This window comes from Anser anser (genome assembly GCF_964211835.1).
Source record: "Anser anser genome assembly, contig: HAP1_SCAFFOLD_34, whole genome shotgun sequence".
NCBI classification, from domain to species: Eukaryota; Metazoa; Chordata; class Aves; order Anseriformes; family Anatidae; genus Anser; species Anser anser.
This window is the reverse complement of record NW_028154129.1, coordinates 2,018,903-2,030,919: the sequence shown is the minus strand read 5'-3', so window position 1 is coordinate 2,030,919 and position 12,017 is coordinate 2,018,903.

The following is a 12,017-nucleotide window of genomic DNA, read 5'->3' as shown; positions in this document are numbered from 1 at the left end:
GCTTCCGCTGAGAGCACTTTTTGATGGCAGAAAGTGGCACCGTACGTGTTTTTTCGGGTCTAACTCGGGTTCAGCTTCTTGTTGCGGTTAGGGTTATGTTTAGGGTTGTTAGGAAAGAGTGAAGACGCAGAGTCCTGTTGAGTGTGGGGTTGCGTAAAGGCTCCCCCAGGGAGTTCAGGTGTACCCAAAGGCTTCCGCTGAGAGCACTTTTTGATGGCAGAAAGTGGCACCGTACGTGTTTTTTCGGGTCTAACTCAGGTTCAGCTTCTTGTTGCGGTTAGGGTTATGTTTAGGGTTGTTAGGAAAGAGTGAAGACGCAGAGTCCTGTTGAGTGTGGGGTTGCGTAAAGGCTCCCCCAGGGAGTTCAGGTGTACCCAAAGGCTTCCGCTGAGAGCACTTTTTGATGGCAGAAAGTGGCACCGTACGTGTTTTTTCGGGTCTAACTCGGGTTCAGCTTCTTGTTGCGGTTAGGGTTATGTTTAGGGTTGTTAGGAAAGAGTGAAGACGCAGAGTCCTGTTGAGTGTGGGGTTGCGTAAAGGCTCCCCCAGGGAGTTCAGGTGTACCCAAAGGCTTCCGCTGAGAGCACTTTTGGATGGCAGAAAGTGGCACCGTACGTGTTTTTTCGGGTCTAACTCGGGTTGAGCTTCTTGTTGCGGTTAGGGTTATGTTTAGGGTTGTTAGGAAAGAGTGAAGACGCAGAGTCCTGTTGAGTGTGGGGTTGCGTAAAGGCTCCCCCAGGGAGTTCAGGTGTACCCAAAGGCTTCCGCTGAGAGCACTTTTTGATGGCAGAAAGTGGCACCGTACGTGTTTTTTCGGGTCTAACTCGGGTTGAGCTTCTTGTTGCGGTTAGGGTTATGTTTAGGGTTGTTAGGAAAGAGTGAAGACGCAGAGTCCTGTTGAGTGTGGGGTTGCGTAAAGGCTCCCCCAGGGAGTTCAGGTGTACCCAAAGGCTTCCGCTGAGAGCACTTTTTGATGGCAGAAAGTGGCACCGTACGTGTTTTTTCGGGTCTAACTCGGGTTCAGCTTCTTGTTGCGGTTAGGGTTATGTTTAGGGTTGTTAGGAAAGAGTGAAGACGCAGAGTCCTGTTGAGTGTGGGTTTGCGTAAAAGCTCCCCCAGGGAGTTCAGGTGTACCCAAAGGCTTCCGCTGAGAGCACTTTTTGATGGCAGAAAGTGGCACCGTACGTGTTTTTTCGGGTCTAACTCGGGTTCAGCTTCTTGTTGCGGTAAGGGTTATGTTTAGGGTTGTTAGGAAAGAGTGAAGACGCAGAGTCCTGTTGAGTGTGGGGTTGCGTAAAGGCTCCCCCAGGGAGTTCAGGTGTTCCCAAAGGCTTCCGCTGAGAGCACTTTTTGATGGCAGAAAGTGGCACCGTACGTGTTTTTTCGGGTCTAACTCGGGTTCAGCTTCTTGTTGCGGTTAGGGCTATGTTTAGGGTTGTTAGGAAAGAGTGAAGACGCAGAGTCCTGTTGAGTGTGGGGTTGCGTAAAGGCTCCCCCAGGGAGTTCAGGTGTACCCAAAGGCTTCCGCTGAGAGCACTTTTTGATGGCAGAAAGTGGCACCGTACGTGTTTTTTCGGGTCTAACTCGGGTTCAGCTTCTTGTTGCGGTTAGGGTTATGTTTAGGGTTGTTAGGAAAGAGTGAAGACGCAGAGTCCTGTTGAGTGTGGGGTTGCGTAAAGGCTCCCCCAGGGAGTTCAGGTGTACCCAAAGGCTTCCGCTGAGAGCACTTTTTGATGGCAGAAAGTGGCACCGTACGTGTTTTTTCGGGTCTAACTCGGGTTCAGCTTCTTGTTGCGGTTAGGGTTATGTTTAGGGTTGTTAGGAAAGAGTGAAGACGCAGAGTCCTGTTGAGTGTGGGGTTGCGTAAAGGCTCCCCCAGGGAGTTCAGGTGTACCCAAAGGCTTCCGCTGAGAGCACTTTTTGATGGCAGAAAGTGGCACCGTACGTGTTTTTTCGGGTCTAACTCGGGTTCAGCTTCTTGTTCCGGTTAGGCTTATGTTTAGGGTTGTTAGGAAAGAGTGAAGACGCAGAGTCCTGTTGAGTGTGGGGTTGCGTAAAGGCTCCCCCAGGGAGTTCAGGTGTACCCAAAGGCTTCCACTGAGAGCACTTTTGGATGGCAGAAAGTGGCACCGTACGTGTTTTTTCGGGTCTAACTCGGGTTCAGCTTCTTGTTGCGGTTAGGGTTATGTTTAGGGTTGTTAGGAAAGAGTGAAGACGCAGAGTCCTGTTGAGTGTGGGGTTGCGTAAAGGCTCCCCCAGGGAGTTCAGGTGTACCCAAAGGCTTCCACTGAGAGCACTTTTTGATGGCAGAAAGTGGCACCGTACGTGTTTTTTCGGGTCTAACTTGGGTTCAGCTTCTTGTTGCGGTTAGGGTTATGTTTAGGGTTGTTAGGAAAGAGTGAAGACGCAGAGTCCTGTTGAGTGTGGGGTTGCGTAAAGGCTCCCCCAGGGAGTTCAGGTGTACCCAAAGGCTTCCGCTGAGAGCACTTTTTGATGGCAGAAAGTGGCACCGTACGTGTTTTTTCGGGTCTAACTCGGGTTCAGCTTCTTGTTCCGGTTAGGGTTATGTTTAGGGTTGTTAGGAAAGAGTGAAGACGCAGAGTCCTGTTGAGTGTGGGGTTGCGTAAAGGCTCCCCCAGGGAGTTCAGGTGTACCCGAAGGCTTCCGCTGAGAGCACTTTTTGATGGCAGAAAGTGGCACCGTACGTGTTTTTTCGGGTCTAACTCGGGTTGAGCTTCTTGTTGCGGTTAGGGTTATGTTTAGGGTTGTTAGGGAAGAGTGAAGACGCAGAGTCCTGTTGAGTGTGGGGTTGCGTAAAGGCTCCCCCAGGGAGTTCAGGTGTACCCAAAGGCTTCCGCTCAGAGCACTTTTTGATGGCAGAAAGTGGCACCGTACGTGTTTTTTCGGGTCTAACTCGGGTTCAGCTTCTTGTTGCGGTTAGGGTTATGTTTAGGGTTGTTAGGAAAGAGTGAAGACGCAGAGACCTGTTGAGTGTGGGGTTGCGTAAAGGCTCCCCCAGGGAGTTCAGGTGTACCCAAAGGCTTCCGCTGAGAGCACTTTTTGATGAAAGAAAGTGGCACCGTACGTGTTTTTTCGGGTCTAACTCGGGTTCAGCTTCTTGTTGCGGTTAGGGTTATGTTTAGGGTTGTTAGGAAAGAGTGAAGACGCAGAGTCCTGTTGAGTGTGCGGTTGCGTAAAGGCTCCCCCAGGGAGTTCAGGTGTACCCAAAGGCTTCCGCTGAGAGCACTTTTTGATGGCAGAAAGTGGCACCGTACGTGTTTTTTCGGGTCTAACTCGGGTTCAGCTTCTTGTTGCGGTTAGGGTTATGTTTAGGGTTGTTAGGAAAGAGTGAAGACGCAGAGTCCTTTTGAGTGTGGGGTTGCGTAAAGGCTCCCCCAGGGAGTTCAGGTGTACCCAAAGGCTTCCGCTGAGAGCACTTTTTGATGGCAGAAAGTGGCACCGTACGTGTTTTTTCGGGTCTAACTCGGGTTGAGCTTCTTGTTGCGGTTAGGGTTATGTTTAGGGTTGTTAGGAAAGAGTGAAGACGCAGAGTCCTGTTGAGTGTGGGGTTGCGTAAAGGCTCCCCCAGGGAGTTCAGGTGTACCCAAAGGCTTCCGCTGAGAGCACTTTTTGATGGCAGAAAGTGGCACCGTACGTGTTTTTTCGGGTCTAACTCAGGTTCAGCTTCTTGTTGCGGTTAGGGTTATGTTTAGGGTTGTTAGGAAAGAGTGAAGACGCAGAGTCCTGTTGAGTGTGGGGTTGCGTAAAGGCTCCCCCAGGGAGTTCAGGTGTACCCAAAGGCTTCCGCTGAGAGCACTTTTTGATGGCAGAAAGTGGCACCGTACGTGTTTTTTCGGGTCTAACTCGGGTTCAGCTTCTTGTTGCGGTTAGGGTTATGTTTAGGGTTGTTAGGAAAGAGTGAAGACGCAGAGTCCTGTTGAGTGTGGGGTTGCGTAAAGGCTCCCCCAGGGAGTTCAGGTGTACCCAAAGGCTTCCGCTGAGAGCACTTTTTGATGGCAGAAAGTGGCACCGTACGTGTTTTTTCGGGTCTAACTCGGGTTGAGCTTCTTGTTGCGGTTAGGGTTATGTTTAGGGTTGTTAGGAAAGAGTGAAGACGCAGAGTCCTGTTGAGTGTGGGGTTGCGTAAAGGCTCCCCCAGGGAGTTCAGGTGTACCCAAAGGCTTCCGCTGAGAGCACTTTTTGATGGCAGAAAGTGGCACCGTACGTGTTTTTTCGGGTCTAACTCAGGTTCAGCTTCTTGTTGCGGTTAGGGTTATGTTTAGGGTTGTTAGGAAAGAGTGAAGACGCAGAGTCCTGTTGAGTGTGGGGTTGCGTAAAGGCTCCCCCAGGGAGTTCAGGTGTACCCAAAGGCTTCCGCTGAGAGCACTTTTTGATGGCAGAAAGTGGCACCGTACGTGTTTTTTCGGGTCTAACTCGGGTTCAGCTTCTTGTTGCGGTTAGGGTTATGTTTAGGGTTGTTAGGAAAGAGTGAAGACGCAGAGTCCTGTTGAGTGTGGGGTTGCGTAAAGGCTCCCCCAGGGAGTTCAGGTGTACCCAAAGGCTTCCGCTGAGAGCACTTTTTGATGACATAAAGTGGCACCGTACGTGTTTTTTCGGGTCTAACTCAGGTTCAGCTTCTTGTTGCGGTTAGGGTTATGTTTAGGGTTGTTAGGAAAGAGTGAAGACGCAGAGTCCTGTTGAGTGTGGGGTTGCGTAAAGGCTCCCCCAGGGAGTTCAGGTGTACCCAAAGGCTTCCGCTGAGAGCACTTTTTGATGGCAGAAAGTGGCACCGTACGTGTTTTTTCGGGTCTAACTCGGGTTCAGCTTCTTGTTGCGGTTAGGGTTATGTTTAGGGTTGTTAGGAAAGAGTGAAGACGCAGAGTCCTGTTGAGTGTGGGGTTGCGTAAAGGCTCCCCCAGGGAGTTCAGGTGTACCCAAAGGCTTCCGCTGAGAGCACTTTTGGATGGCAGAAAGTGGCACCGTACGTGTTTTTTCGGGTCTAACTCGGGTTCAGCTTCTTGTTGCGGTTAGGGTTATGTTTAGGGTTGTTAGGGAAGAGTGAAGACGCAGAGTCCTGTTGAGTGTGGGGTTGCGTAAAGGCTCCCCCAGGGAGTTCAGGTGTACCCAAAGGCTTCCGCTGAGAGCACTTTTTGATGGCAGAAAGTGGCACCGTACGTGTTTTTTCGGGTCTAACTCAGGTTCAGCTTCTTGTTGCAGTTAGGGTTATGTTTAGGGTTGTTAGGAAAGAGTGAAGACGCAGAGTCCTGTTGAGTGTGGGGTTGCGTAAAGGCTCCCCCAGGGAGTTCAGGTGTACCCAAAGGCTTCCGCTGAGAGCACTTTTTGATGGCAGAAAGTGGCACCGTACGTGTTTTTTCGGGTCTAACTCGGGTTGAGCTTCTTGTTGCGGTTAGGGTTATGTTTAGGGTTGTTAGGAAAGAGTGAAGACGGAGAGTGCTGTTGAGTGTGGGGTTGCGTAAAGGCTCCCCCAGGGAGTTCAGGTGTACCCAAAGGCTTCCGCTGAGAGCACTTTTGGATGGCAGAAAGTGGCACCGTACGTGTTTTTTCGGGTCTAACTCGGGTTCAGCTTCTTGTTGCGGTTAGGGTTATGTTTAGGGTTGTTAGGAAAGAGTGAAGACGCAGAGTCCTGTTGAGTGTGGGGTTGCGTAAAGGCTCCCCCAGGGAGTTCAGGTGTACCCAAAGGCTTCCGCTGAGAGCACTTTTGGATGGCAGAAAGTGGCACCGTACGTGTTTTTTCGGGTCTAACTCGGGTTCAGCTTCTTGTTGCGGTTAGGGTTATGTTTAGGGTTGTTAGGAAAGAGTGAAGACGCAGAGTCCTGTTGAGTGTGGGGTTGCGTAAAGGCTCCCCCAGGGAGTTCAGGTGTACCCAAAGGCTTCCGCTGAGAGCACTTTTTGATGGCAGAAAGTGGCACCGTACGTGTTTTTTCGGGTCTAACTCGGGTTCAGCTTCTTGTTGCGGTTAGGGTTATGTTTAGGGTTGTTAGGAAAGAGTGAAGACGCAGAGTCCTGTTGAGTGTGGGGTTGCATAAAGGCTCCCCCAGGGAGTTCAGGTGTACCCAAAGGCTTCCACTGAGAGCACTTTTTGATGGCAGAAAGTGGCACCGTACGTGTTTTTTCGGGTCTAACTCGGGTTGAGCTTCTTGTTGCGGTTAGGGTTATGTTTAGGGTTGTTAGGAAAGAGTGAAGACGCAGAGTCCTGTTGAGTGTGGGGTTGCGTAAAGGCTCCCCCAGGGAGTTCAGGTGTACCCAAAGGCTTCCGCTGAGAGCACTTTTGGATGGCAGAAAGTGGCACCGTACGTGTTTTTTCGGGTCTAACTCGGGTTGAGCTTCTTGTTCCGGTTAGGCTTATGTTTAGGGTTGTTAGGAAAGAGTGAAGACGCAGAGTCCTGTTGAGTGTGCGGTTGCGTAAAGGCTCCCCCAGGGAGTTCAGGTGTACCCAAAGGCTTCCGCTGAGAGCACTTTTGGATGGCAGAAAGTGGCACCGTACGTGTTTTTTCGGGTCTAACTCGGGTTGAGCTTCTTGTTGCGGTTAGGGCTATGTTTAGGGTTGTTAGGAAAGAGTGAAGACGCAGAGTCCTGTTGAGTGTGGGGTTGCGTAAAGGCTCCCCCAGGGAGTTCAGGTGTACCCAAAGGCTTCCGCTGAGAGCACTTTTGGATGGCAGAAAGTGGCACCGTACGTGTTTTTTCGGGTCTAACTCGGGTTCAGCTTCTTGTTGCGGTTAGGGTTATGTTTAGGGTTGTTAGGAAAGAGTGAAGATGCAGAGTCCTGTTGAGTGTGGGGTTGCGTAAAGGCTCCCCCAGGGAGTTCAGGTGTACCCAAAGGCTTCCGCTGAGAGCACTTTTTGATGGCAGAAAGTGGCACCGTACGTGTTTTTTCGGGTCTAACTCAGGTTCAGCTTCTTGTTGCGGTTAGGGTTATGTTTAGGGTTGTTAGGAAAGAGTGAAGACGCAGAGTCCTGTTGAGTGTGGGGTTGCGTAAAGGCTCCCCCAGGGAGTTCAGGTGTACCCAAAGGCTTCCGCTGAGAGCACTTTTGGATGGCAGAAAGTGGCACCGTACGTGTTTTTTCGGGTCTAACTCGGGTTGAGCTTCTTGTTGCGGTTAGGGTTATGTTTAGGGTTGTTAGGAAAGAGTGAAGACGCAGAGTCCTGTTGAGTGTGGGGTTGCGTAAAGGCTCCCCCAGGGAGTTCAGGTGTACCCAAAGGCTTCCGCTGAGAGCACTTTTGGATGGCAGAAAGTGGCACCGTACGTGTTTTTTCGGGTCTAACTCGGGTTCAGCTTCTTGTTGCGGTTAGGGTTATGTTTAGGGTTGTTAGGAAAGAGTGAAGACGCAGAGTCCTGTTGAGTGTGGGGTTGCGTAAAGGCTCCCCCAGGGAGTTCAGGTGTACCCAAAGGCTTCCGCTGAGAGCACTTTTGGATGGCAGAAAGTGGCACCGTACGTGTTTTTTCGGGTCTAACTCGGGTTCAGCTTCTTGTTGCAGTTAGGGTTATGTTTAGGGTTGTTAGGAAAGAGTGAAGACGCAGAGTCCTGTTGAGTGTGGGGTTGCGTAAAGGCTCCCCCAGGGAGTTCAGGTGTACCCAAAGGCTTCCGCTGAGAGCACTTTTTGATGGCAGAAAGTGGCACCGTACGTGTTTTTTCGGGTCTAACTCGGGTTCAGCTTCTTGTTGCGGTTAGGGTTATGTTTAGGGTTGTTAGGAAAGAGTGAAGACGGAGAGTCCTGTTGAGTGTGGGGTTGCGTAAAGGCTCCCCCAGGGAGTTCAGGTGTACCCAAAGGCTTCCGCTGAGAGCACTTTTGGATGGCAGAAAGTGGCACCGTACGTGTTTTTTCGGGTCTAACTCGGGTTCAGCTTCTTGTTGCGGTTAGGGTTATGTTTAGGGTTGTTAGGAAAGAGTGAAGACGCAGAGTCCTGTTGAGTGTGGGGTTGCGTAAAGGCTCCCCCAGGGAGTTCAGGTGTACCCAAAGGCTTCCGCTGAGAGCACTTTTTGATGGCAGAAAGTGGCACCGTACGTGTTTTTTCGGGTCTAACTCGGGTTCAGCTTCTTGTTCCGGTTAGGCTTATGTTTAGGGTTGTTAGGAAAGAGTGAAGACGCAGAGTCCTGTTGAGTGTGGGGTTGCGTAAAGGCTCCCCCAGGGAGTTCAGGTGTACCCAAAGGCTTCCGCTGAGAGCACTTTTTGATGGCAGAAAGTGGCACCGTACGTGTTTTTTCGGGTCTAACTCGGGTTCAGCTTCTTGTTGCGGTTAGGGTTATGTTTAGGGTTGTTAGGAAAGAGTGAAGACGCAGAGTCCTGTTGAGTGTGGGGTTGCGTAAAGGCTCCCCCAGGGAGTTCAGGTGTACCCAAAGGCTTCCGCTGAGAGCACTTTTTGATGGCAGAAAGTGGCACCGTACGTGTTTTTTCGGGTCTAACTCGGGTTCAGCTTCTTGTTCCGGTTAGGCTTATGTTTAGGGTTGTTAGGAAAGAGTGAAGACGCAGAGTCCTGTTGAGTGTGGGGTTGCGTAAAGGCTCCCCCAGGGAGTTCAGGTGTACCCGAAGGCTTCCGCTGAGAGCACTTTTTGATGGCAGAAAGTGGCACCGTACGTGTTTTTTCGGGTCTAACTCGGGTTGAGCTTCTTGTTGCGGTTAGGGTTATGTTTAGGGTTGTTAGGAAAGAGTGAAGACGCAGAGTCCTGTTGAGTGTGGGGTTGCGTAAAGGCTCCCCCAGGGAGTTCAGGTGTACCCAAAGGCTTCCGCTGAGAGCACTTTTTGATGGCAGAAAGTGGCACCGTACGTGTTTTTTCGGGTCTAACTCGGGTTGAGCTTCTTGTTGCGGTTAGGGTTATGTTTAGGGTTGTTAGGAAAGAGTGAAGACGCAGAGTCCTGTTGAGTGTGGGGTTGCGTAAAGGCTCCCCCAGGGAGTTCAGGTGTACCCAAAGGCTTCTGCTGAGAGCACTTTTTGATGGCAGAAAGTGGCACCGTACGTGTTTTTTCGGGTCTAACTCGGGTTCAGCTTCTTGTTCCGGTTAGGATTATGTTTAGGGTTGTTAGGAAAGAGTGATGACGCAGAGTCCTGTTGAGTGTGCGGTTGCGTAAAGGCTCCCCCAGGGAGTTCAGGTGTACCCAAAGGCTTCCGCTGAGAGCACTTTTTGATGGCAGAAAGTGGCACCGTACGTGTTTTTTCGGGTCTAACTCAGGTTCAGCTTCTTGTTCCGGTTAGGGTTATGTTTAGGGTTGTTAGGAAAGAGTGAAGACGCAGAGTCCTGTTGAGTGTGGGGTTGCGTAAAGGCTCCCCCAGGGAGTTCAGGTGTACCCAAAGGCTTCCGCTGAGAGCACTTTTTGATGGCAGAAAGTGGCACCGTACGTGTTTTTTCGGGTCTAACTCGGGTTGAGCTTCTTGTTGCGGTTAGGGTTATGTTTAGGGTTGTTAGGAAAGAGTGAAGACGCAGAGTCCTGTTGAGTGTGGGGTTGCGTAAAGGCTCCCCCAGGGAGTTCAGGTGTACCCAAAGGCTTCCGCTGAGAGCACTTTTTGATGGCAGAAAGTGGCACCGTACGTGTTTTTTCGGGTCTAACTCAGGTTCAGCTTCTTGTTGCGGTTAGGGTTATGTTTAGGGTTGTTAGGAAAGAGTGAAGACGCAGAGTCCTGTTGAGTGTGGGGTTGCGTAAAGGCTCCCCCAGGGAGTTCAGGTGTTCCCAAAGGCTTCCGCTGAGAGCACTTTTTGATGGCAGAAAGTGGCACCGTACGTGTTTTTTCGGGTCTAACTCGGGTTCAGCTTCTTGTTGCGGTTAGGGTTATGTTTAGGGTTGTTAGGAAAGAGTGAAGACGCAGAGTCCTGTTGAGTGTGGGGTTGCGTAAAGGCTCCCCCAGGGAGTTCAGGTGTACCCAAAGGCTTCCGCTGAGAGCACTTTTGGATGGCAGAAAGTGGCACCGTACGTGTTTTTTCGGGTCTAACTCGGGTTCAGCTTCTTGTTGCGGTTAGGGTTATGTTTAGGGTTGTTAGGAAAGAGTGAAGACGCAGAGTCCTGTTGAGTGTGGGGTTGCGTAAAGGCTCCCCCAGGGAGTTCAGGTGTACCCAAAGGCTTCCGCTGAGAGCACTTTTGGATGGCAGAAAGTGGCACCGTACGTGTTTTTTCGGGTCTAACTCAGGTTCAGCTTCTTGTTGCAGTTAGGGTTATGTTTAGGGTTGTTAGGAAAGAGTGAAGACGCAGAGTCCTGTTGAGTGTGGGGTTGCGTAAAGGCTCCCCCAGGGAGTTCAGGTGTACCCAAAGGCTTCCGCTGAGAGCACTTTTGGATGGCAGAAAGTGGCACCGTACGTGTTTTTTCGGGTCTAACTCGGGTTGAGCTTCTTGTTGCGGTTAGGGTTATGTTTAGGGTTGTTAGGAAAGAGTGAAGACGGAGAGTCCTGTTGAGTGTGGGGTTGCGTAAAGGCTCCCCCAGGGAGTTCAGGTGTACCCAAAGGCTTCCGCTGAGAGCACTTTTGGATGGCAGAAAGTGGCACCGTACGTGTTTTTTCGGGTCTAACTCGGGTTCAGCTTCTTGTTGCGGTTAGGGTTATGTTTAGGGTTGTTAGGAAAGAGTGAAGACGCAGAGTCCTGTTGAGTGTGGGGTTGCGTAAAGGCTCCCCCAGGGAGTTCAGGTGTACCCAAAGGCTTCCGCTGAGAGCACTTTTGGATGGCTGCAAGTGGCACCGTACGTGTTTTTTCGGGTCTAACTCGGGTTCAGCTTCTTGTTGCGGTTAGGGTTATGTTTAGGGTTGTTAGGAAAGAGTGAAGACGCAGAGTCCTGTTGAGTGTGGGGTTGCGTAAAGGCTCCCCCAGGGAGTTCAGGTGTACCCAAAGGCTTCCGCTGAGAGCACTTTTTGATGGCAGAAAGTGGCACCGTACGTGTTTTTTCGGGTCTAACTCGGGTTCAGCTTCTTGTTGCGGTTAGGGTTATGTTTAGGGTTGTTAGGAAAGAGTGAAGACGCAGAGTCCTGTTGAGTGTGGGGTTGCATAAAGGCTCCCCCAGGGAGTTCAGGTGTACCCAAAGGCTTCCACTGAGAGCACTTTTTGATGGCAGAAAGTGGCACCGTACGTGTTTTTTCGGGTCTAACTCGGGTTCAGCTTCTTGTTGCGGTTAGGGTTATGTTTAGGGTTGTTAGGAAAGAGTGAAGACGCAGAGTCCTGTTGAGTGTGGGGTTGCGTAAAGGCTCCCCCAGGGAGTTCAGGTGTACCCAAAGGCTTCCGCTGAGAGCACTTTTGGATGGCAGAAAGTGGCACCGTACGTGTTTTTTCGGGTCTAACTCGGGTTCAGCTTCTTGTTGCGGTTAGGGTTATGTTTAGGGTTGTTAGGAAAGAGTGAAGACGCAGAGTCCTGTTGAGTGTGGGGTTGCGTAAAGGCTCCCCCAGGGAGTTCAGGTGTACCCAAAGGCTTCCGCTGAGAGCACTTTTGGATGGCAGAAAGTGGCACCGTACGTGTTTTTTCGGGTCTAACTCGGGTTCAGCTTCTTGTTGCAGTTAGGGTTATGTTTAGGGTTGTTAGGAAAGAGTGAAGACGCAGAGTCCTGTTGAGTGTGGGGTTGCGTAAAGGCTCCCCCAGGGAGTTCAGGTGTACCCAAAGGCTTCCGCTGAGAGCACTTTTGGATGGCAGAAAGTGGCACCGTACGTGTTTTTTCGGGTCTAACTCGGGTTGAGCTTCTTGTTGCGGTTAGGGTTATGTTTAGGGTTGTTAGGAAAGAGTGAAGACGGAGAGTCCTGTTGAGTGTGGGGTTGCGTAAAGGCTCCCCCAGGGAGTTCAGGTGTACCCAAAGGCTTCCGCTGAGAGCACTTTTGGATGGCAGAAAGTGGCACCGTACGTGTTTTTTCGGGTCTAACTCGGGTTCAGCTTCTTGTTGCGGTTAGGGTTATGTTTAGGGTTGTTAGGAAAGAGTGAAGACGCAGAGTCCTGTTGAGTGTGGGGTTGCGTAAAGGCTCCCCCAGGGAGTTCAGGTGTACCCAAAGGCTTCCGCTGAGAGCACTTTTGGATGGCTGCAAGTGGCACCGTACGT